The following is a 25,937-nucleotide window of genomic DNA, read 5'->3' as shown; positions in this document are numbered from 1 at the left end:
TGTTTGTCAAGACAGCACCAGAGCCCTCCCAGTTTCAATGAGATGGGAGGTAAGCAAGCCTCTCCTTGAAAGAGGTATCAGAGAATTTGTGACCATCTTTAATATACTACAGTTTACCTTCTGGCTGCAAATGACTTACATTCCTTCTATATTCAAAATATATTCAGCCCCTTCCAAGAATTCCAAAATTCTCATCCCACTATGGCTTTACCCTCAATCCTAAGGGCTGTGATCTTGTCACTTGACTTGGGTCCAGATGTGCTAGAAGCTCCTCAGGTGAGTTATTCTCAAGAGACAAGTTATTCATTGAGCATATAATGGAGAGGCAGGCAAAACTAACTGAAGTAAACATTCCTATTCATAATTCAGAAAGTAAGAGGCACATAGCTTTCACTGGTTCATAGTAATTTTGAAATTTTCATGTTGTCATTTTCTTTTAGGGTCATTTATACTCCCTGGCAATGATTATTCATGGCTCCTAGCTTCTCCCTATCAATTCTGAGCCATTTTCTGTAGGTAATGGTTCATGTTTACAACTAGGTAATCATTCCAGCCTTGCTTCCTGCTTGTAGAAATTCAAGAGTCCGAAAGCCTCTTTTCATTTTGTTGTTTCTATGCTCCTTTCAGTCTAATCTGACATAATTCTTTTAAAAATTTTGTGAGATTCCTGTGTGACAAATTATAATTCACTGTTAGGCAGAAGAAATAAGAACATATGTTTTGAGATAGGTCTTTTCTATTTTTGACTGTAGGTCAAGGCATTATAAAACAGTTCCATAAGATTCTTACAAGTTTTTCTTTTTGCAAGAGTCCAACAGGCAAATATTCCTAGAGACCTTTTTTCTAGAAGAGTCTTAGAGTCACATTGTTAAGATTCTTAGAATTGAACTAGATCCAACTTTAAATAATTTTTCAGTCTCAACACAGTATTTTATAGTTACACTTTATAAAATTTTTGTTCTGAAAACATGCTTTTCTGGCAAAGCTCTAGACTTGATCTTTTCTTTTCTGTCTGGACAGAATGGGTATGAGAAACTGGATCCGAGCCAGATCTGCAAACTACACCAAAAGTCACAACAATGCCAGATCCTTAACCCACTGAGCGAGGCCAAGGATCAAACCTGCATCTTCATGGATACTAGTAGGGTTCGTACCTGCTGAGCCACTACAGGAACTCCAGCAATGGCTTTTAAATACAATACCAAAGGTGCAATATATAAAAGAAATATCATATAAGCTGGACTTCATGAAATTGCAAATTCTACCAAGCATACAAAGTTTTTTTTTTTTTTTTGTCTTTGTAGGGCTGCATCCAGAGCATGAGGAGTTTCCAAGGCTAAGGGTCAAATCAGACCTGTAGCTGATGGCCTACACCACAGTCACAGCAATGCAAGATCCAAGCCGCATCTATGACCTACACCACAGGTCATGGCAACATCAGATCCTTAACAAACACACTGAGTGAAGCCAGGGATCTAACATGAGTTAAATTAGTCAGATTTGCTTCTGCTGAGCCACTATGTGAACTCCATTATTTTGAAACAAGCAAGGCCTGGCTCCTCTAAATTCTGCTTGAAAATGAAATGGTTCTTTTGTTAACCCATCTTTCTCATTGCTTTCCATATCATACTTGACTAAAAGAGACTAACACTTAAGTCTTCTGCATGACAACCTCCTTAGCCAATTCTACCACTTTATTGGGTACATTTTCTCTTTTCTACTTTATATAAGGAATAATGTTGCAAATTTTCTGGTACTGTATAAGAGGGGTTGTCATTTTACCATCTGTTAACATTCTCACTAAGTCCTTCAAGCTTTCATTAACAGTTTTCTCGAGGCCCTTTCTGTTTCTGCTCACCACCTGGTCCCAAAGTCAATGTCATGGTGTTTTAAGATTGTTATTATAGACTATCACTTCCATATGCCAGTATCTCTTATGATTATCTACTTCTGTTACACATTACCTAAAAACTTACCATTTAGAATAACAGCCATTTTGTTGTCCTTCATAATTTGCAGGTCAGTGAAAAGGTTAGGCTGGACTAGCAGTTATTTTTCTTCATGTAGCATCAGCTGAGGTTAGTTGATGGCATTTGGCTGAAGGGTGGGCTGGTTTGAAGGGTCCAAGACAACCTTACTTTCATTTCTGGCACTTTGATAAGGATCACTCAAAAGCTACCAACCACCTAACCACTAACATCTCCACCTAACTTCTCCAGTATGACAAACTTACTGTAGTAAGGCTGTGATGTCAATAGCGCAAAAGTCAGAAAGGAGGACATTTGTAAAATTCTTACTTATATGCAAAGTGGTATCATGGTATTAGAAGTTAGATTGCAGTAAGTTAAAGGCCTAAAGTTTAAACACTAGAACAGCAATTAAAACTAAAAAAATAAATAGAAGCTAAAAGTGAAGATAAAGTGAAATGCTAAAAAATATTCAGCCCCACATAGGCAAGAAAAAGTGAGAAAAGGAAAGAACAGATTGGAACAAATAGATTAATTCAAATTCAAAATGATTAATAAAATTCAGTCATATAAATAGTTATATTGAGTGTAAATGGTCTAAGTGCTCTAAAGACAGAGATCATCAGGCTAGATAAAAAAGCAGGACCTACTGACTACATACTGTCCACAAGAAATCCTTTTCAAAAATGAACACATATATTATAAGTAAAAGGATTGAAAAAGATGTGCCATGCCAACACTAATCATTAAGAAAATTGGGTGCGTTAATATACATGAAATAGACTTCAGAACAGGGTATATTACTAGCTATATTGAGAGATATTTCATAATGATAAAAGAATCAATTTATCAAAGACATAACAATCCTAAATATCTATGAACCCAATAACAGAGCTTCAAAATACTTGAAGCAAAAACTGGCAGAACAGAAAGGATAAATAGGCAAAACTACAGCAGTTGTGGTTAGTCTCAAATGCTTCTCTTTCAGCAATCAGTATAAGTAGGCAGAATATTAATAAAAGATAGAAATCTGGAACAACACTGTTAACCACTGGACTTAATTGATAGTTACAGAATATTGCATTCAATGATAGATGAATACACATTCTCCTCAAGTGTACTGGCATTTTCATTAAGGTAGATTATGTGTCAGATCATAAAACGTTTCAATAGATTTTAAAAGATTAAAATTAATCTTTTATGGATATGTTATATAAAAGATAGGGAACATATCTTTTAAGATTTTTTTTACTATTTCTAAATTGAATTAGAAATGCATAACAATAGAATATCTACAATTCCTCCCCAAAATATTTAGAAACTAAAGAGTCACTTTTAAGTAAACCATGGTTCCAAAAAATCACAAGAAAAATTAGAAAATATTTTTTAACTGAAATGGAAAATGAAAACACATAATATCAACATTTGCGAAACTAAAGCATTGCTCAGAGAAAAATGTATAGCTTTAAAACGCAAACTTTAGAAAAGAAGAAAGGTCTGAAAGCAATTATCTAACCCTTGACCTTAAGAAGCTAGAAAAATAAAAACAATATGAACTCAAAGTAAGTTGAAGGTAGAAAATAAGAAGTAGAAATCAATAAAATAAAAATATTATAAAATAGATATATAATACAGAAAATTGATTAAGACAAAAGCTGTTTTTATTATTTTTCTTAAGAGATCATGTTAGTTGGCTCTCTTCAGTGGCAGTTCATATATTCAATATATTTGTAGACACAAGGAGAAAGTTACCAATGCCTTAAGCTCTAGACCGGAAACTGGTGTCTTGACATATGCACTATATTTTACTGGTCAAATAAGGTAAGGCGGTCTCTCAAAGTTAAAGTTGGGGAAGGACATATATACCCTCTTCTCAGTTGGAGAAGTTTCAAAATATTTGTTTCACTCTTAAGCACAGTCATGTTTTAAAAGACCTCAGAAAGCTGTGAAAGTATAGAGGGCTAAATAAACTGGAATAGCAGAAATGGAAGAGCATGTTTGAGATGACATTGCTAGCAGTCATCTTTCCTGAGTATGTATGCTTCAGAATGAACACTGCTTAACGATCAAGCTTGCTGTGGAAGTGAGACTATGAGAGGAAAGGACCTTTGATGATCACATAGTGTGCCATGGTGAACTAAAACCTAGACCAGCCTTAGACACACAATTACTTTTGACATAGATGATTTTCTGAGCCTTAGAAACATGAGCTGGAAATATGCAGTGAAGTCCTCTGCAATACTGCTGTGCTTAAGATACAGTCTCCATGTGATGGGCTAAGAACATCTGCAACAAACACAGAACTCATTTCACCTTTGAGACATTTTATACCTTACCTATCTAATAGAGGAAAGAATAGGCCCTCACTGGGAGAAAATATCCTCCACAGCTTTAGGGCTACCCCATTCACAATATTATGAATACATTAAAAAGTTATAAGTTATATGATATGTGAAAAGTAAAAAAAAAAAAAAATGTTCTAAGACAATAGAAAGAGATCCGCCAATAGATATAGGAGTTACCAAACAAAAGTATTATAGATGTTGTAAATGTGTTAAAGGAAATAAAGGAAAACATTAGAAAAGTGGATAGGAGTTCCCATCATGGCTCAGTGGTTAACGAATCCAACTAGGAACCATGAGGTTGCGGGTTCAATCCCTGGCCTTACTCAGTGGGTTAAGGATGTGGTATTTCTGTGAGCTGGGCTGTGGGTTGCAGATGTGGCTCGGATCCCGCATTGCTGTGGCTGTGGCATAGGCCGGCAGCTACAGCTCTGATTCTACCCCTAGCCTGGGAACCTCCATATGCCATGGATGTGGCCCTAGAAAAGGCAAAAAGACCAAAAAGAAAAAAAAAGTGGATAAAAAGATGGACAACATCGTGTGGAATCTAAAAAAAGGACATGATGAACTTTGCAGAAAAGATACTGACTCACAGACTTTGAAAAACATGGTTTCCAAAGGAGACTGGTTGGGGGATTGGGGGATGGGCTGGGGGTTTGGGATAGAAATGCTATAAAATTGGGTTGTGATGATCATCGTACAACTATAAATGTAATAAAATTCATTGAGTTAAAAGAAATAAAGTTCTTGGGAAAAAAGGATGGACAATATCAACAGAAAGTTGGGATATATCAAAAAATAATCAAATGGGAGTTCCCTGGTGGTTCAGGGGGTAAGTAGCCTGTGTTGTCACCACTGTGGCTCAGGTCACTGCTGTGGCATGGGCCTGGGAACATCCACATGCTGCAGGTTCAGCCAAATAAATAAATAAATAATCAAACAGATATTGTAGAGATGAAAAATATAATATCTGAAATTAAGATTTGAGTTTAATAGCAAAGTAGGTACAAAAAATAATAACTAGAACTAGTGAACTAAAGGGAAGTTCCATGGAAAAGTTACAAGCTCAGAAACAAAGGAATAGAAAGAACAAAGTAGCATAAGAGGCATAGGGTATCAAGTCATTTCATCTAACATATACATAGTTGGAGCTCCAGGAGGAGAGAATGAACAAAAACAATATTCAAAAATATAATGACCAAAGGTTTTCCAAACTGATGAAATATAGAAATCCACAAAGTCAAGAAGCATAAGAAACATGGTGAATGAACCCCAAGCAAAATTAATATAAAGAAAACCACTCATATAGGTACAATTTAGCTGCCGGGGTCCAGCCCCAGCAGCCAGGAGACGAGGAACAGGAGGAGGGGCTACAAACAGGCACGGAAAGAATTGGAACCAACTCCCTCAGCAAGTGCTGCAGATGACCCATTTATTGAAAGGAGAGCATCAGCTTTTATACATTTTACTTTTATGCATGATTATACAAACAACAATATATGTTAATTTATTATTCCAAACTATTCTTTTAGTTTTAGATTTTAAATGAAGATTATGTACAAACTGTACTTTTATTCTTAGAAAATAAGTAAATAGCAAGCAGAATAATAGGTATCTAATTTTTACTTTAACAATGATTTGGCATAAGGTGATAGATATTCTTGCCTAAGCTACCTATTGTGCTCCTCTAGCAGGCATGAATAACCATTGATGGGGAGTGGGGTATTCACACGTGGCTTGCTTTCGAGGTCAGGCTTACCTCAGACCATTAGCAGGTTGTGCGAACATAAACTGTCTTAAATAAACCTTATCTATTATAAAAATCTTTATTAATTATAAAATCTATATATCAAAAGAATCTTGCCCATTATAATAATAATTTCCACCTGCTGGGTCCCAACAGGTAGCCTTTATTATAGAAAAAAATATGTCTTGTCTTATTATATCCACAATTTTTGGGCCATGGGCAACAGCCAAACCACCCCCTAATCTGTCTCCATGGGGACGGACCAGAGACCAACAAAGATCTCCAGGCCTACATGGCAGTTCTGCATAATATTTACTATTACTCCTCTGAAGGGAAACTTCCCATTCTTAGGAAAGTTCTTTAAGCATGGTTCAATTGTTTTCAACCTATTTAACAAGGGCTTAGGTTAATAAGTAAATAATGGCCCGTACTTGGGTGGAAACTCAGGAATTTGAGAAAGTTCTCAATATTATGAGCCAAGAATGACTCACAACACACATAAGCGTCAGACAGAAAAGAAGCGCAAGAATAGAAGAGGAAATCATATTTCAGAAATTTTTACTAAACAGGATCAGCTGGGGGATTCTTCGAAACTGCTTTGCAACTTCAGTTTCTTCAGCCTCTGCTGTAGCTTTGCTTACAGTTAGGCCTCACACAGGATTATTCTTCTTAGCCACTTTTTGGCTCCCAGCATTTAGCAAGAAACTTGTGAAAAGCAGATATAAAGAGAAAATCTAAAATCAGCCAAGTGAAATAAACCACACTACATTTAAAGGAGCAAAGAATAAGAACAGAACATAAACGAATGACATCCTCAAATTTTAAATGCAGACATTATTAAGATCAAACATTATTAGCATCAGAAAATAAATGAATGACATCCTTAAAGTCCACCATCCATTTATAACAAAAACTCTCACCAAAGTGGTTATAGAGGGAACATACCTTAAAATAATAAAAGCCATTTATGATAAGCCCACAACAAATATAATACTCAATGGATAAAAGCTGAAAGCCTTCCTACTAAAATCTGGAACAAGACAAGGATGCCCACTCTCACCACTGTTATTCAACATAGTACTGGAAGTTCTAGCCTCAGCAATCAGACAAAGAAAGGATATAAAAGGCATCCAAATAGGAAGAGAAGAGGTAAAACTGTCACCGTATGCAGATGACATGATACTAAATATAGGAAACCCTAAGGACTCAACCCCAAAACTACTTGAGCTGATCAACCAATTCAGCAAAGTAGCAGGGTATTAAGATTAACATTTCAGGAGTTCCTGTTGTGGCTCAAGGGTTAACAAATCCAACTAGGAACCAAAAGGTTGCAGGTTTGATCCCTGGTCTTGCTCAGTGGGTAAGAATCCTGAATTGCCACGAGCTATGGTGTATGTCGCAGATATAGCTCGGATCCCACATTGCTGTGGCTGTTGCATAGGCTGGTGGCTACTGCTCTGATTGGATCCTTAGCCTGGGAAACTCCATATGCTGTGGGTGCAGCCCTAGAAAAGACAAAAAAAAATTTAACATTTCAGAAATCAGTCACATTTCTGTATACTAACAATGAAATATTAGAAAAGGAATAGAAAAATACGATACCTTTTAAAATTGCACCCCAAAAACTCAAATACCTGGGAATACACCTGACCAAGGAGGTAAAAGAATTATATGCTGGGAGTTCCCATCGTGGCACAGTAGTTAACGAATCTGACTAGGAACCATGAGGTTGTGGGTTCGGTCCCTGCCCTTGCTCAGTGGGTTAACGATCCGGCATTGCTGTGAGCTGTGGTGTAGATCGCAGACGCGGCTTGGATCCTGCATTGCTGTAGCTCTGGCATAGGCTGGCAGCTACAGTTCCGATTAGACCCCTAGCCTGGGAACCTCCATATGCCACAGGAGCGGCCCAAGAAATGGCAAAAAGACAAAAAGACAAAAAAAAAAGAATTATATGCTGAGAACCATAAAACAATCAAGGAAATTAATGAAGATGTAAAGAAAAGGAAAGATGTTCAATGTACCTGGGTTGGAAAAATTAATGCTATAAAAATGGCCATACTACCCAAAGCAATCTACAGATTCAATGCAATCCCTATCAAATTACACCTGACGTTTTTCACAAAACTGAAACAAATAATACAAAAATTTATATGGAACCACAAAAGAACCAGAATTGCCAAAACAATTCTGAGGAACAAAAACCAAGCAGGAGGCATAACTCTTCCAGATTTCAGGCAAAGCCACAGTCATCAAGACAGTGTGGTACTGGTACCAAAACAGACATACAGAACAATGGAACAGAATAGAGAACCCAGAAATAAACCCAGATACCTATGATCAATTAATCTTTGACAAAGGATGCAAGAATATAAAATGGGAAAAAGTATTTTCAGTAAGTATTGCTGGAAAACCTGGACAGCTGCATGCACATCAATGAAACTAAAACACACCCTCACACCATGCATGAAAATAAATTCAAAATGGCTTAAATATAAGACAGGAGTTCCCATCGTGGCACAGTGGTTAACGCATCCCACTAGGAACCATGAGGTTGCGGGTTCGATCCCTGCCCTTGCTCAGTGGGTTAATGATCCGGTGTTGCCATGAGCTGTGGTGTAGGTTGCAGACACGGCTCAGATCCCACGTTGCTGTGGCTCTGGCGTAGGCTGGCGGCTACAGCTCTGATTCGACCCTTGGCCTGGAAGCCTCCATATGCCATGGAAGCGGCCCAAGAAATGGCAAAAAGACCAAAAAAAAAAAAAAAGGCTTAAATATAAGACACCATCAAACTCCTGGAAAAGAACATAGGTGAAACTTTCTCTGACATCAACCTGACAAATGTTTTCTCAGGCCAGTCTCCCAAAGCAACAGAAATAAAAACAAAAATAAAACAGTGGGACCTAATCAAACTGCAAGCTTTTGCACAGCAAAGGAAACCAAAAAGGAAACAAAAATACAACTTACAGAATGGGAGAAAATAGTTTCAAATGATGAAACTGACAAGGGCATAATCTCTAAAATATACAAACAACTTATACAACTCAACAGCAAAAAAGCCAACAACCCACTGGAGAGATGGGCAAAAGACATGAATAGACATTTCTCCAAGGAAGATGTACAGGTGGCCAAAAAGCACATGAAAAAATGCTCCACATCCCTGATTGTTAGAGAAAGGCAAATCAAAACTAACATGAGGAGTTCCTGTTGGGGTGCAGTGGTTAATGAATCTGACTAAGTACCATGAGGCTGTGGGTTTGATCCCTGGCCTTGCTCAGTGGGTTAAGGATCCAGCATTGCCATGAGCTGTGGTGTAGGTCGCGGATGTGGCTCTGATCCTGCATTGCTGTGGCTCTGGCCTGTGCCAGCATCTATTGCTCCAATTAAACCCATAGCCTGGAAACCTCCATATGCCATGGAAAGTGGCCCTAGAAAAGAGAAAAAGCCAAAAAAAAAAAAAAGCCTACCATGAGATACCACCTCACACCAGTCAGAATGGCCATCTTTAGTAAGCCCACAAATAACGAATGCTGGAGGGGGTATAGAGAAAAGGGAACCCTCCAGTGCTCCTGGTGGGAATGTAAGCTGATACAACCACTATGGAGAACAGTATGGTGGTACCTTAGAAAACTATACATAAAACTACCATATGACCCAGCAACCCCACTCTTGGGCATATATCCAGACAAGAATTTCCTTGAAAAAGACATATGCACCTGCATGTCAATCAGCTATATTCACAACAGCCAAGACATGGAAACAACCCAAATGTCCATCAATTCAGATGATTGGATTAGGAAGATTGTGGTATATATACACAATGGAATACTTCTCAGCCATAAAAAAGAACAACATAATGCCATTTGCAGCAACAGGGATGGAACTAGGGACTCATACTGAGTGAAGTAAGTCAGAAAGAGAAAGACAAATACCATATGATATCAGTTATATCTGGAATCTAATATACAGCACAAAAGAACCTTTCCACAGAAAAGAAACACATGGACTTGGAGAATAGACTTGTGGTTGCCAAGGGGGAGGGGGAGGGAGTGGGATGGATTGGGAGCTTGAGGTTAATAGATGCAAACTATTGCTTTTTTAATGGATTAGCAATGAGATCCTGTTGTGTAGTCACTTATGATGTAGCATGATAATGTGAAAAAAAAGGATGTATACATGTATGTGTAACTGAGTCACCATGCTGTACAGTAGGAAAAAAATTGTATTTGGAAAATAACTATAAAAAAAGTTAAAAAAAATAAATTCAGGAAGTAAAAATACAGCCAATCTAAAACTCTATACCCAGTAAAAATGTATTTTTTAATGAAGGCAAAATAAATTGTTTTAGACAAAATGTATGAGACTTTCTCACAAGTAAATCCATAGTACAATAATACTAAAGAAAATTATTCCATTTGAGGAAAAGCGATACCAAATAAACCATAAAAGCTCAGGGAAAAATGAAGAGCATAGGTATGCCTAAATATGTGAGTAAATATAAGATTTCAAACCACTGAAAGCAATAATAATAATGCTTTGTGGGGCTTTAAACATATATGGAAAGAAAATATTTGAAAACAATGAAACAAAGGACCAGTAGGTGTAAACAGTTAAACTGCTGTTTTTGTCTTGCTCAGGAAGTAGTAAAGGTCAGCAGTAATAAGTCAAGGAAGCATTTTTGATCTCTAAGCTAACTGCTAAAAAATACTACAAAGATGTTTAAACAAAAAATTTACAAAAGGTTAAACTGAATAATAAGGATTAATCAAAAAAGAGGAATAAATCAAAACAGCAGAGGCAATGAATAGAACATTTGTAACAGAAATGTATCCTTAAATATAATTAAATGACATGTAAATAGGCTTATTCTTTCCATTAAAAACCAGAAATTTTTGGACTAGATGTTTTTTTAAAGACACAATATAAGTTTGCATAAGACATATATCACATAAAATGATATGAGAACAAAAGAAAAGGTACACTATACAAATACTTTCTAAAAGAAATATTATCTATTAATATCAAAGTAGACTTTATAGTAAAAAGAATTATGAGAGTTAAAGGGGGCTTTTTATTATAATAAAGTGTCAGTTCAGTAAGAAGTCAGAATAGTTCTAAATTTATATGTTCCTAACAACATAACTTCAAAATACATAAAGTTAAAATTGACAGATCAAAAAGGGGAAATAGCTAAATTATGGCTGGAGAATTTAACAACCTTTTTTCAACCACTAATATAACAAGCAGATTTTTAACAATCAGTTAAGTGATAGAATATTTAAACAATACTATTAACCAACTTAACCTATTGCTATTTATAGAACATTATTTTCAACAACTGCAGAATGCTTTCCTTTCAAGTCCACATGGAACTTTCACCAAAATAGAACATGTTCTAAGCCAAAAAGAAATCTCAACAAATTTCAAAGGATTAAAAACACATAGTATATATTCCACAGTGGAATGAACTAGAAATACATAACAAAGATTTTTAAAAATCCTTATTTTTTGTGGGAAATAAGCAGTAAACTTTTAAATAATGTGTTTAAGAAATACTCAGAACCACAGTCAGAAGATATGTTGCACTGAATCAGTACCAAAAGTTGTGAGACACAAAGTAGTGCCTATAGAGTAATGTATAGCTTTAAATACATATGTTTAAAAGTTGCCTAATCTTCCATCTAAAAAAGCTAGACAAAGAAGTGCAAATTAAATTCAGATAAGCTGGAGAAAATAAAATAATAGAGAACCCATAAAATTGAGAAAATTAACAAAGTTAATGTGTTTCTTTAAAAATATTAATAAAATTGATAAACTCCTATGAAGAAAAAAGAGAAAGCTCAAATTACCAATGTGACATAAAAAGGAAATATTACTAAAGATCCAAGAAATATTAAAGGGTAAGAAAATACTGTAAACAACTTTATATCAGTATGTTCGACAGCTTGTTTGAAATGGGCATATTTCTTACCAAAATGACACACACAAAAAGTAAAAATTGTGAACAGTACTTTACTCTTTAAAGGCATTGAATCCATGAATAGAAATTTTCCAATCTCATTGTCTTCTTCAACTGAATTAGGTGTCAGATTTAAACTTCACTGTGGCTGATAAAACTTACACTCAACTCTCCTTCCATCTAGTTTCCTTCAGATTGTTTTCCATATGCACTTTTCATTCTTTTTTTGGAATTGGAGGGGTCCAGAAAACAAATTTTCCTTCTTCCAACATCTGAACACTTTGAGGAGCAGACATAACTCAGGAATAAAAATGTCAAGTTCATTTATGGGCAGAGTGGATGAAAAAGAGCCTCCTTAAATCTGACTCTAGTTGTCCTACCCCTTCACAAACCTCACTTGCTCTTTTGAGTTTATCATGTGGGTGAGAGGAGAATGTGGCCTGGGCAATCAAGTTCTAAGAGAGGGTGAGAGACTACTGATATATGTGGTCAGTCTTTTGTCCTTTCTCACCAAACAGGTAAAGGCAGGGAGAAGGGGAGAGAGAGAGAAAGAGAGAATATATATGAATATGAATTGTGTTTTGTCATCTATCAACCTGGATGAAGCCCTGCTATTTTCCTCTCTTCTTCCAAGAAGTCAGAACTACCCCATTGAAATGGAACTCCTGTTCCACTGCCCCCCAGCTTCCAGTTCCTCAGGTCATCTGGACCTCCTGCTCTATTTTGAATGTTTTCATAGCTTTGATCATACTCCCAGAATTCTTTCCACTCCTACTCAGAAATATTTAAATATGGATTTTGTACACAGTGCATTTTTTTTCACAGCCATCTCAAGAGAAAATTTTGCATTTTTCTAACTCTAGATTTCAAAGGTGCGGTGATGGTGTGTTCTTTGGTTCCCCACCATCAGTTCATTAAACTAGGTGCCACTTTGGTGCATCAGTTTATCCTCTTAACTCTTAGGCTACCATCTCCCCTATCATGTTACTGGTTGACTTCCAAGGACATTGGTCTAACTTCCTTAGGCACATCAACATCACACTTGACACTGTCCTTTGTACCCCACACAATGAGATTATAATCTGTTTCTCCTAATTCATGTCTTTGGGTTTCTGATACTCAGAACTCATCAATCTTGAACTTGCTCAGTTCTGTCAACCAGCATCATTTCAAGAACTCAAATACTGAAAGCCTCTCTGTTTTCTTTTCTCCTCTTCTCTGGCTATTTTTTTTTTCTTCAAGCTCCGAAACTCAGATATATCTTCATGTATATCATGTCTCTCCACTTTTCCTTCCTTCCCCCTCTATCACAATAGATGTCCTTGCCATTGATTTTTGCTCCCTCAGCTCTGGACCCTCACACACAGTAATTTCTATTCATATCCATCACCCATCCTTTCTTATGTTTCTAACCATAAAGTAAGTGAAGTAAGTATGAAAGAGAAAGACAAATACCATGATATCAGTTATATCTGGAATCTAAAATATGGCACAAATAAGCCATTCCACAGAAAAGAAATTCATGGACTTGGAGAACAGACTTGTGGTTGCCAAGGTGGGGTAGGGAGTGGGATGGACTTGGAATCTGTGGTTAATAGACGCAAACTATTGCCTTTGAATGGATAAGCAATGAGATCCTGCTGTATAGCCCTAGGAATTATATCTGTTCACTTGTGCTGGAGCATGGTGGAGGATAATGTGAGAAAATGAATGTCTATATGTATGTGTAATTGGGTCACTTTGCTGTGCAGTAGAAAACTGATAGAACCTTGGAAACCAACTATAATGGAAAAAATAAAAATCAGTTAAAAAAAAAAAAAAGAACAGTTTCTTAACACAGCTAACTCTTCCAGACTTTTTGTTCCCAACTTCTCTGGACTTTTTGCTCTGTTATTAATCCCACTTCCTTCCTGGGTCCTCCTTTTCACCATCATTAAAAGTGAAAGAAGTTTAACAACAAGTCATATTAAAGACTCGCCTTTACTTTCAAATGATGCCAAGCCTATTCAAAGAATAAAATTTACTAGTTAATTGTTTTTTCTCCTTTTTCTCTCATTCCCCAATTACTAGAAGTTTTTATTCTCTCTTATTGCCATCCCAAAATTTCTTTCTAAGGTCACCAGTGACTGTTAAGTTATTCTTCATCCTCCTTCTACCCTGAAAAGGAGCACCCACTGTGGCACACAGGGCAAAGCATTCCCTCCTTTGGCTCTTCTTCCCAGACTTCATTGATGGACATTGATTGGGGGGGAGCCCCCTTCTCAACTAAATAAAGCTTTTTAGGAGATAAGCAAACTGTTCTGTTGACTTGCTGTAGCAAGCCAGACCACACAGATGATTCTGCAGTAGTGACTTCTTTAGGAAAAGAGTGTATGGTATTTATTGATTGTAGGTTGGGCTTTCAAGTTTTAGGGCAAGATGTCATAAGTGAGGCAAGTTTTGGGATGGGTTGATTTCTTCAAGTAATGTGTGGCACACACGACACAGGGCTGTGATCAAAAAGAAAGGTCTCTGGGGGCCCAAGGCATTCTGCATTCATGCCTGTCTGATGAGGGTAACTGTGCCAGTCCTCAGTCTTGCATAGCTGTTGAGGTGCTTGTTCTCCTCATTTTCAAGTATATCTTTAGTGTATATTTGACTTTAAAAAATATGTTTTTGGATGGCTGCATCTGCAGCATATGGAAGTCCTAGGCCAGGGGTTGGATCCCAAGCATAGCTGCTGCAGAACCTGACCCTTTAACCCAGTGTGCCAGGCTGGGTATCAAACCCACACCTTTTCAGTGACCTAAGCCATTGCAGTCAGATTCTTAATCCACTGTGCCACAGCGGGAGCTCCTTGAATTTTCAATTTTATTGAAATTGTCCTGGTTTCTTCTTATCTTGACTATTGCAGTAACAAAACAGGTCTTACTGCCTTTTGAATCTTCTCATAGCAACTCTAAAACCAGTACCATCTTTCTAAAATACAAATTCAAATGAGTTTTATGCCAAAAACCATATATGGGGTATAAAGTAAAACCCCATTTTACTGAATGTAAAAATTCAGCGCCTTTTACAATTGGGCCTCAAACCCACATCCAATCCTTGTCTGTTGGTCTGTGAGTCTCCTCCTCCTTATCCCCCTCCCTCCTGCCCTCTCCCCTCCAGCTTTTCCTCCCCCCACCCCCACCAACGTAACTCTTCTCTTTGATTCTCCAAAACTGTGTTCTTATTATATATGTGTATTTACTGTTTCTGAGCTCACACTCTGCACTGTCGCCTCTATGCCTAAAATGTAGTCATCTTTATTTCCTGGAATATTATTTGTTTCCAAACCTTAACTTAGCTCATTGTTAAAATTCATGTCTCTTTTAAAATGGTATTTAGGAGTTCCTGTCATGGATCAGTGGTTAATGAACCCAACTAGGAACCATAGGATGCTTATTTGTTTGATACGTGGCCTCGCTCAGTGGGTTAAGGATCTGGCATTGCCATGAGCTGTGGTGTAGGTCACAGACATGGCTCAGATCCTACATTGCTGTGGCTGTGGTGTAGGCCAGCAGCTGTAGCTCTGATTAGACCCCCTAGCCTGGGAACCTCCATATGCCACTGGCATGGCCCTAGAAAATGACAAAAAAACAAGACAGTATTTAAATGTCATCTTTAGAGAGTATGTTATTCTGGTAGGACTACATAGCAGAACACTATAGGCTCAGTGACTTAAACAACAGCTCAAGGTGTATGCAGGGTTTTTTTCTGAGGCTTCTCCCCTCCGCTTGGCTTGTAGAAGGCTGCCTTCCTGATGTGACTTCACATGGCCTCCCCCACACTCATTCCCATCCCCCATTCACTCCCACTCACACACACACCCCACATCCTTGATGTGTATCTCTGTGTCCTCTTCCTTTAGGGACACCAGTCAGATTGGATTAGGGCTCATCCTAAAGGCCTCATTTTATTTTTCCCTTTCTTGTAATGAATTTTATTTTTTCTATTATAGTTTACAGTGTTCTGTCAATTTTCTACTGTACAGCAAAGTAGACCAGTTACACACACACACACACACACACACACACACACACACAATTTTTCTCACATTATCCTCCATCATGTTCCAGCACAAGTGACTGGATATAGTTCCCAGTGCTATACAACAGAATCTCATTGCTTATACATTCCAAATGCAATAGTTTGCATCTATTAACCCCAGATTCCCAGTCCATTTCAACTTAATCACCTCTTAAAGGGCCTTTATCTCCAAATAAAGTCACATCCTGGGGTGCTAGGGGATTAGGGCTTCATCACATGAATTTGGGGGCTTGGAAAACACACTTTGACACAGAGGGTCTGCACATTTCCCCTGTGGTAGTTAAGCCCCTCCCCCCAAAGCTGAAAACACTCTATACCACTCATAACACTGTATTATGCCTTGATATTGAGTTATTCATATTTATCTGTCTCCACTGGTAGTTTGTGGGTTTCCTCTGGACAGGAATGATCTCTTACTCATCTTCATCTCTCCAAGGTCTAGTACTGAGGAGGACTTGGCCATTGGCTAAATTTAAGTAATTCAGTGTAAACTAGGGTTAACTATCTAATAATTTCCAGAATTTTTAGGAGATTGACATAAAAATATATGAATGGAAGGTGTTATACTTACTATTTTAGAAGTCTTTGAGCACTACTTGAGATTTTTATCTTAGGTTCTTAAATCATGTCAGTTTTATGGAACTAAATATAACTATTTTATAGCCTTTAAGGGGTAATCATCTAATTGGATACCTTTCAATTCTTTCCAGTTCATTCTTTCCATTACATTTGTTTTCAGATAAGGATGAATGCCACATCCCAACCAACACTGAAAATTTGAAGTTGAGAAGACATTTGCTAAGTCAAGCCTCTTCACGTAAGTCTAATCATGTCTGTCATAGCACCAGCTTAAGGTGGATTGAAAATGTAAAGAATTAAGTCCACTAACTTTTGGTGCATTCTTTTTTATTTGTTGTTGTTTTTTGCCTTTTCTAGGGCTGCTCCCACAGCATATGGAGGTTCCCAGGCTAGGGGTCGAATCGGAGCTGTAGCCACTGGCCTAGGCCAGAGCCACAGCAATGCAGGATCCAAGCTGTGTCTGCCACCTACACCACAGCTCATGGCAATGCCGGATCCTTAGCCCACTGAGCAAGGCCAGGGACTGAACCCGCAACCTCATGGTTTCTAGTTGGATTCATTAACCACTGTGTCACGACAGGAACTCCAGCCTTTGGTGCTTTCTTAACACTCAGATTTCTCAGAGTATGTCATAGTCACCTTGTGTATTGAATTGCTGGCCTTGAAGAAGAGTGGAAAGATGATTACTTATTAAGTTGCATGTGCTTATTAAAAATAATATGTTTAAATACAAGAGATTATTTTTAAAATGAGACTAGCACCTCAAAATCATCCTTTATTTTCTATTAAGTCCAGGGATCAAATTTAAACTTTGTGCCAAACAATGTTTCTAAAAAAGTTTTCCATTTTAGCAAAGATTTTATTTTTCAGTTTTTTCAGTCTTTGTATAACTTTTCTAAATGAATCATGTTCCTGATCATTAAAGGGAGATATTTAGTAATTAACTAGCACTGAAACCTTAAATGCTTAACTGTTTATTCAAAACACCATGCTTTTAAAGGTCAACTTACCAGCCTCAACTATTACCAATATTTCGCAATGGTCTTCTGTCTTCTTTCTCTCTTGCATCTAGTACTTTATTGCCAGATAAATCAGCATATAGAACCACTCTAGCAATCTGAAAATATTTAATGTCTCTCCACTCACGGCTTAGATAGAATCCACACTTTTGCCCAGCATTCAAAGCCCTCTACCAAGCTCCTCAAAATGTCTCCTGCTTTAAGGAGAACTTAATACCCCCCTCACATCAATGGACAGATCCTCTAGACAGAAAACCAATAAAGCAACAGAGATCCTAACGGAAACAATAGAAAAAGGTAGACTTAATTGATATCTTCAGGACACTACATCCCAAAAAAGCAGAATACACCTTCTTCTCAAATACTCATGGAACATTCTCAAGAATCGACCACATATTGGGACACAAAGCTAATCTCAATAAATTTAGGAGCATAGAAATTATCTCAAGTATCTTCTCTGACCACAATGCCATGAAATTAGAAATCAACCATGGGAAAAGGAAAGAGAAAAAACCTACTGCATGGAGACTAAACAACATGCTACTAAAACACCAATGGGTCAATGAGGAAATCAAGAAGGAAATTAAAAACTACCTTGAAAAAAAGGATACTGAAGAAACAACCTCTCAAAATCTATGGGATACTGCGAAAGCAGTGCTCAGAGGGAAATTTATAGCAATACAGGCCTTTCTCACAAAAGAAGAAAGATCCCAAATGGACAACTTAACCGTCCAGCTAAATGAATTAGAAAAAGAAGAACAAAAAAGGCCTAAAGTCAGCAGAAGGAAGGGAATTATAAAGATCAAAGAAGAAATCAATAAAATAGAGACTCAAAAAACAATAGAGAAAATGAATAAAACCAAGAGCTGGTTCTTTGAAAAGGTCAAAAAATTGACAAACCCCGGCCCAGACTCACTAAAAAGAGGAGAGAAAGAACCCAAATGACCAAAATTATAAATGAAAAAGGAGAAATCACAATGGATTCAGCAGAAATGCAAAAAACCATAAGAGAATACTATGAACAACTATACGGCAACAAGTTTGAAAATCTGGAAGAAATGGACAATTTTCTAGAATCTTACAGCCTGCCAAAACTGAATCAAGTAGAAACAGACCAACTGAACAGACCGATCACTAGAAATGAAATTGAAGAGGTCATAAAATCACTCCCTACAAATAAAAGGCCAGGACCAGATGGCTTCACAGGTGAATTCTATCAAACATATAAAGAGGAATTGGTGCCCATCCTCCTTAAACTCTTTCAAAAGGTTGAAGAAGAAGGAACATTCCCAAAGACATTCTGTGAAGCCACCATCACCCTCATTCCAAAACCAGACAGAGATACCACCAAAAAAGAAAACTATCGCCCAATATCTTTGGTGAATATAGATGCAAAAATTCTCAAAAAAATCTTAACCAACCAAATCCAACAACATATCAAAAAAATTATACACCATGACCAGGTTGGGTTCATCCCACGTTCACAAGGATGGTTCAACATTCGCAAATCAATCAGCATCATACACCACATTAACAAAAAAAAAAGTCAAAAATCATATGATCATCTCAATAGATGCAGAAAAAGCATTTGACAAAGTCCAACATCCATTCATGATCAAGACCCTCGCCAAAGTGGGTATAGAGGGAACATTCCTGAATATAATCAAAGCCATTTATGATAAACCCACAGCAAATATAATCCTCAGTGGGGAAAAACTGAAAGCCTTCTCACTCAAATCTGGAACAAGACAGGGATGCCCACTCTCACCACTGCTCTTCAACATAGTTTTGGAAGTACTAGCCACAACAATTAGACAAACAAAAGAAATAAAAGGCATCGATATAGGAAGAGAAGAGATCAAACTGTCACTGTTCGCAGATGACATGATACTATACATAGAAAACCCTAAGGATTCAACCCCACAACTCTTTGAACTGATTGATCAATTCAGCAAAGTAGCAGGATATAAGATTAACATTCAGAAGTCAGTTGCATTTCTGTATGCCAGCAATGAAATATTAGAAAAGGAATACAAAAATACAATACCTTTTAAAATTGCACCTCACAAAATCAAATACCTCGGAATACACCTGACCAAGGAGGTAAAGGACCTATATGCCGAGAACTATAAAACTTTAATCAAATAAAGCAAAGAAGATGTAAAGAAATGGAAGATATTCCATGTTCCTGGATTGGGAAAATCAATATTGTAAAAATGGCCATACTACCCAAAGCAATCTACAGATTCAATGCAATCCCTATCAAATTACCCAGGACATTGTTCACAGAACTAGAACAAACAATCCAAACATTTATATGGAACAACAAAAGTCTCAGAATCGCCAAAGCAATCCTGAGAAACAAAAACCAAGCAGGAGGCATAACTCTCCCAGACTTCAAGAAATACTACAAAGCCACAGTCATCAAAACAGTGTGGTACTGGTATCAAAACAGACAGCCAGACCAATGGAACAGAATACAGAACCCGGACATAAACCCTGACACCTATGGTCAATTACTCTTTGACAAGGGAGGCAAGAACATCAAATGGGAAAAAGAAATTCTATTCAGCAAGCATTGCTGGGAAACCTGGACAGCTGCATGCAAAGCAATGAAACTAGAACACAGCCTCACACCAAGCACAAAAATAAACTCAAAACAGCTGAAAGACTTAATTATACGACAGGACACCATCAAACTCCTAGAAGAAAACATAGGCAAAACACTCTCTGACATCAACCTCATGAAGATTTTCTCAGGTCAGTCTCCCAAGGCAATAGAAATTAGAGCAAAAATAAACCCATGGGACCTCATCAAACTGAAAAGCTTTTGCACAGCAAAGGAAACCCAAAAGAAAACAAAAAGACAACTTTCAGAATGGGAGAAAATAGTTTCAAATGATGCAACTGACAAGGGCTTAATCTCTAGAATATCCAAGCAACTTATACACCTCCACAGCAAGAAAGGCAATCACCCAATGGAAAAATGGGCAAAAGACCTGAATAGACTGTTCTCCAAGGAAGATATACAGATGGCCAACAAACACATGAAAAAATGCTCAACATCACTGGTTATAAGAGAAATGCAAATCCAAACTACCATGAGATATCACCTCACACCTGCCAGAATGGCCATTATTAATAAATCCACAAAGAACAAGTGCTGGAGGGGCTGTGGAAAAAAGGGAACCCTCCTGCACTGTTGGTGGGAATGTCAACTGGTACAGCCACTATGGAGAACAGTTTGGAGATACCTTAGAAATCTATACATAGAACTTCCATATGACCCCACAATCCCACTCTTGGGCATATATCCGGACAAAACTCTACTTAAAAGAGACACGTGCACCCGCATGTTCATTGCAGCACTCTTCACAATAGCCAGGACATGGAAACAACCCAAATGTCCATCGACAGATGATTGGGTTCGGAAGAGGTGGTATATGTACACAATGGAATACTACTCAGCCATAAAAAAAGAATGACATAATGCCATTTGCAGCAACATGGATGGAGCTAGAGAATCTCATCCTGAGTGAAATGAGCCAGAAAGACAAAGACAAATACCATATGATATCACTTATAACTGGAATCTAATATCCAGCACAAATGAACATCTCCTTAGAAAAGGAAATCATGGACTTGGAGAAGAGACTTGTGGCTGCCTGATGGGAGGGGGAGGGAGTGGGAGGGATTGGGAGTTTGGGCTTATCAGACACAACTTAGAATAGCTTTACCAGGAGATCCTGCTGAATAGCATTGAGAACTTTGTCTAGATACTCATGTTGCAACAGAAGAAAGGGTGGGGAAAAAATGTAATTGTAATGTATACATGTAAGGATAACCTGACCCTCTTGCTGTACAGTGAGAAAATAAAAAAAAAATATGCTAAAAAAAATCTTACTTCAAGAACCAAAAAAAAAAATGTCTCCTGCTTTAGCCAGTTGAACGCTTTCCATTCTCTGCATTCCCATTGTTGTTGCAATCTTGTACAAGCTCAAGTGCAGACTCCTCCATGAAGCTTTCCCTGATTTCCCCAGCTAGGATCATGCACTCTCCCCAGCTCTGCTGCCTTCATCCACCATTTTTTTTTATCACTGTTACAGCACATTTTACCATGCAGCTTTAGCATGCATGTTGCTGTCATACCTTCCACCCTAGACTGTAGGTACCAGGAAATCAAACCTCCTCTCTAACTTATTTTTGTCAACACAGCATTCAGCCTAGCCTTTTATAGTGCTAAGGTAATATTTGTTTAAGTCAAGAATGTGCCTGGATTCTCCTCTCATCATCTGTCCCCCCACCTCCTGTCTTTCATCCTTACAGACACATATGTTCATGGCAACTCTTGGTTCTTGTGAGTTCCTGGTAGACCTCCATGTTGCCATCTTGTCCTGGGAAAACACTGACCACAGTGTAATTAACAAGATATGATCAGTTCCCAACCTCAGAAATAAACTGTGTCCCAAAAGTTCAGGCCTTATTCTGTTTGGAATCCAGATGCATTTTTCCACAAAAACAATGTTGTAAATAGTGGCTAGATTTCTCAGCCAACCCTCCTAAGACCATTCAACCATATAGAGTGTTCAATATTTGCATAAGAGACACTTACCTGGGAGTTCCTGTTGTAGACCTGCAGTTAACAAACCTGACTAGCATTGGTGAGGATGCGGCTTCTATCCCTGGCCTTGCTCAGTGAATTAAGATCCCACATTGCTATGAACTGTGGTGTAGGCCACAGATGTGGCTTGGATCCCATGTTGCTGTGGCTGTGTCATAGGCTTGTGGCTGCAGCTCCAATTAGAACTCTAGCCTAGGAACCTCCATATGCTGCAGATGCGGCCCTAAAAAGAATCCCCCCCCAACCCTGAGACATTTACTTGCAGGTCAAGGGACACTTGACAGTAGATTAGGATGATAAGTAAACAGGGTTACATGGCCACATCATTTTTAAGTCAAGTATTGACAGGTTAGGAACTGTTTTACTTCTCCCCATTTTTGGTTGTTTTATGCCTTGTGGGAATTAAATACATAAATATGGAAGCAGCTTCTGTCTAGAGGAAATAGGCCTCAACACAGTATTGACATCACATCAGTTTTTGTGAACAAGTGATTATTATTTCTACCCAGATACAGTGATGCCACTGTGAAAAGCACATCCACAGATATAGACAGCCCTGGAGGTTAGCATTTCATGTCAGACTGTAGGAAAAACAGAATGTAATGTGGTAAGTCATCTTAAGCTTGGAGCACATAAGTGAATGTCTGCTTTATTTTTAAGGCCATCAGAGATGTTGGGGACTGGAAATGTGAACCAAAGATAATAGGAAAAGTTTGCTTTTCCCTCCAGGAGCCTGAATCCAGGACATGAAGTATTAAAGAAGCATTAACAGCACAAACAATATGGTATGAATTGCTGTAAGATACTTTAGGAAGGTAACCAGTATCCTTAGGGTGATCAGAGTGGTAAAAATGTGGTAATTATGGATGCTAGTCAATTTTGTTAACTGGTGAGCCATGATGGGAACTCCTCTACATAAATACTTTATGAAAATTTGTTTATAAAACAAATAACCTTTAAAAAGAATATACTGGGAGTTCCCATTGTGGCTCAGTGGAAATGAATATGACTAGTATCTGTGAGAACACAGGTTTGATCCCTGGCCTCACTCAGAGGGTTAAGGATCTCTCATTGCCATGAGCTGTAGTGTAGTTCACAGACATGGCTCGGATCCTGCATTGCTGTGGCTATGGTATAGGCCAGCAGCTATAGCTCTGCTTCAACCCCTATGCTGGGAACCTCCATATGCTACATAAGCCAATTAAAAAAAAATGCTGTAATGGCACACCACTTCAAACCTTAAGACAATGTAAAACTCCCAATCATCCTTAAGTCTCATGTGAAATACCTGGTCCTTTCACCTGAGTACAAATTCTGATATTTGGCTTGCTCTTATCAGGACTAAGACCTTGGCTGTATTCTTGACCAAAAAATGTCAACATAAATGATGAGGCATCAATCTGAGGGAAAGAAAGCAAAAGGTTTATTAAATACATACATCATTTCCTCTTTGAACATAATAGAACCCATTATTATTACATTTTCAATAGATTTAAAAAATATTCTATCTGCCAGAATATCCTGTCATTCTTTATTTAAGCATGCAGCAAAAATAATTCTTCAAAGAAATACAAGTTTTGCTGGAGTGATGTTAGGAGGACAGAGGTAGTGATGAATAGAGCTGATATAAAGATGAGTCTTAGTTCATGGCTTAAAGAAGAATATCATTAAAAGAGGAAGTTTCAGAGGAAAAGCTATATAGGTAGTTTTTATTTTAGAGTAGAATATGGTACTCTGGCTGTAGATATCTGTTTGAGCTGGAAAGACAAAAATACTAAGCAATGGCAAGATGCACCTCGGGTATAGACATACAATTGTTTAACTTAGAAGGGTAAAATTGATTTAAAAACTAAATTATAAAAGATTTTTCCAAGCATCTGTCACAATCACTAAATTTGTTTTATTTTATTTTATTTTTGGCCGTGCCTGCAGCATGTGGAGGTTTTGGGACCAGAGATTGGACCTGTGCCATAGCAGCAACCAGTCACAGTAGTGACAATGCCAGATCCTTAACCTGGTGAGCCACCAGGGAACTCCACAATCACTACATTTAGAAATAAAGTAACAAAGCCATAGTGAACAAATTTTTATAATGTACCAACCAAAGGTCAGACACTATGTTAGGTCCTAAAACATAAATATTTATAAAAGAAAATATCATTCCTGGAGCTTATATTTTGGTGGGGGTGGGGGAGAAACACACATATATAAAGAGATCTAATAACAATACAAGATGTAAATTAAAAGTGAAAGACTAGTTTAGAGGAGAGCATTATTACATTTACTGAGGAGGAGGCCAGGGCTTTGAACTATGCACACACATGCACACAGAGGTGCATGTGCACACACACAATCTAATAGAGAAGTTTACTACATAGAAAAATTGGGGGGGGAGTACCAGAAAGGATAAAACATTATTTAAAGACAAAAGCAGACAAAGATGCCACAAGAAAATCACAGGCAATATCCCTGATAAACATAAATGAAAAAAATCCTCAATAAAATGTTAGCAAACTGAATTCAATAATGTATTAAAAGGATTATATACCACAACCATGTGGGACTTATTTTCCAGTTGCAAGAATTTTTCAACATCCACAAATCAAAGTGATATACCACATCATCAAAACACAGGATAAAAATCATATCATCTCAAATGCAGAGAAAGCATGTCACAAAATTCAACATTGATTTAGGGTAAAAAGTCTCAAAAGAGTAGGGACACAGAAGGAATATTCTTCAATATCATAAAGGCCATATATGACAAACCACAGCTAACATCATACTCAATGGTGAAAAGCTGAAAGCTTCTCTTTTAAGATCAGGAACAAGACAAGGATGCTCATTCTTGTCAATACTAACGTAATACTGGAAGTTCTATCCAGAGAAATTAGGTAAGCAAAAGAAATGAAATATATCTAAATTGGAAAGGAAGAAGTAAAGCTGTCACTATTTGCAGATGACATGATTTTTTTGTGTTTTCTTAGGGCCATACCCCCAGCATATGTATGCTCCCAGGCTAGGGATCAAATTGGAGCTGTAGCTGCTGGCCTCTGCCACGACCATTGCAACACAGGATCCGAGTCATGTCTGTGACCTATACTACAGCTCGAGGCAATGTCAAATGCATAACACACTGAACACGGCCAGGGATTGAACCTGTGTCCTGATGGATGATAGTCAGATTCATTTTTGCTGAGCCAAAACAGGAAACCTGACATGTTTTGTATAGAAAACTTTACAAAACTCCATCAAAAAATCAGAAATAAATGCATTCAGTGAGGTCATGGAATACAAAATAAATACACAAAAATATGTTGCATTTCCACACACTAATGAACTGTTAGAATGAAATATTATGAAAACAATCTCATTGGAGTTCCTTTTGTGACACAGTGGGATAGAATCTTACTAGTAACCATGAGGTTGTGGGTTCCACCCCTGGCCTTGCTCACTGCATCATTCATCTAGCATTGCTGTGAGCTGTGGTGTAGGTCACAGACTCAGCTTGGATCCCACATTGCTGTGGCTGTGGCATAGGCCAGCAACTACAGCTCTGATTCAACCCCTAGCCTGGGAACCTCCATGTGCCATGGGTGTGGCCCCCCAAAAAAAGAAAGAAAAAAAAAGCAATCTCA

The 25,937-nt window shown here is 37.7% G+C and overlaps 1 pseudogene; it reads right to left on the bottom strand.

Annotated features, from left to right (window-relative positions):
* The window catches only part of LOC125113006 (saccharopine dehydrogenase-like oxidoreductase), an 86,067-nt pseudogene that overhangs the window by 10,385 nt on the left and 49,745 nt on the right, over positions 1-25,937 (bottom strand).

Source organism: Phacochoerus africanus, chromosome 12 (assembly GCF_016906955.1).
Source record: "Phacochoerus africanus isolate WHEZ1 chromosome 12, ROS_Pafr_v1, whole genome shotgun sequence".
Classification (NCBI taxonomy): domain Eukaryota; kingdom Metazoa; phylum Chordata; class Mammalia; order Artiodactyla; family Suidae; genus Phacochoerus; species Phacochoerus africanus.
This window is presented reverse-complemented; position numbering and strand designations above follow the sequence as displayed.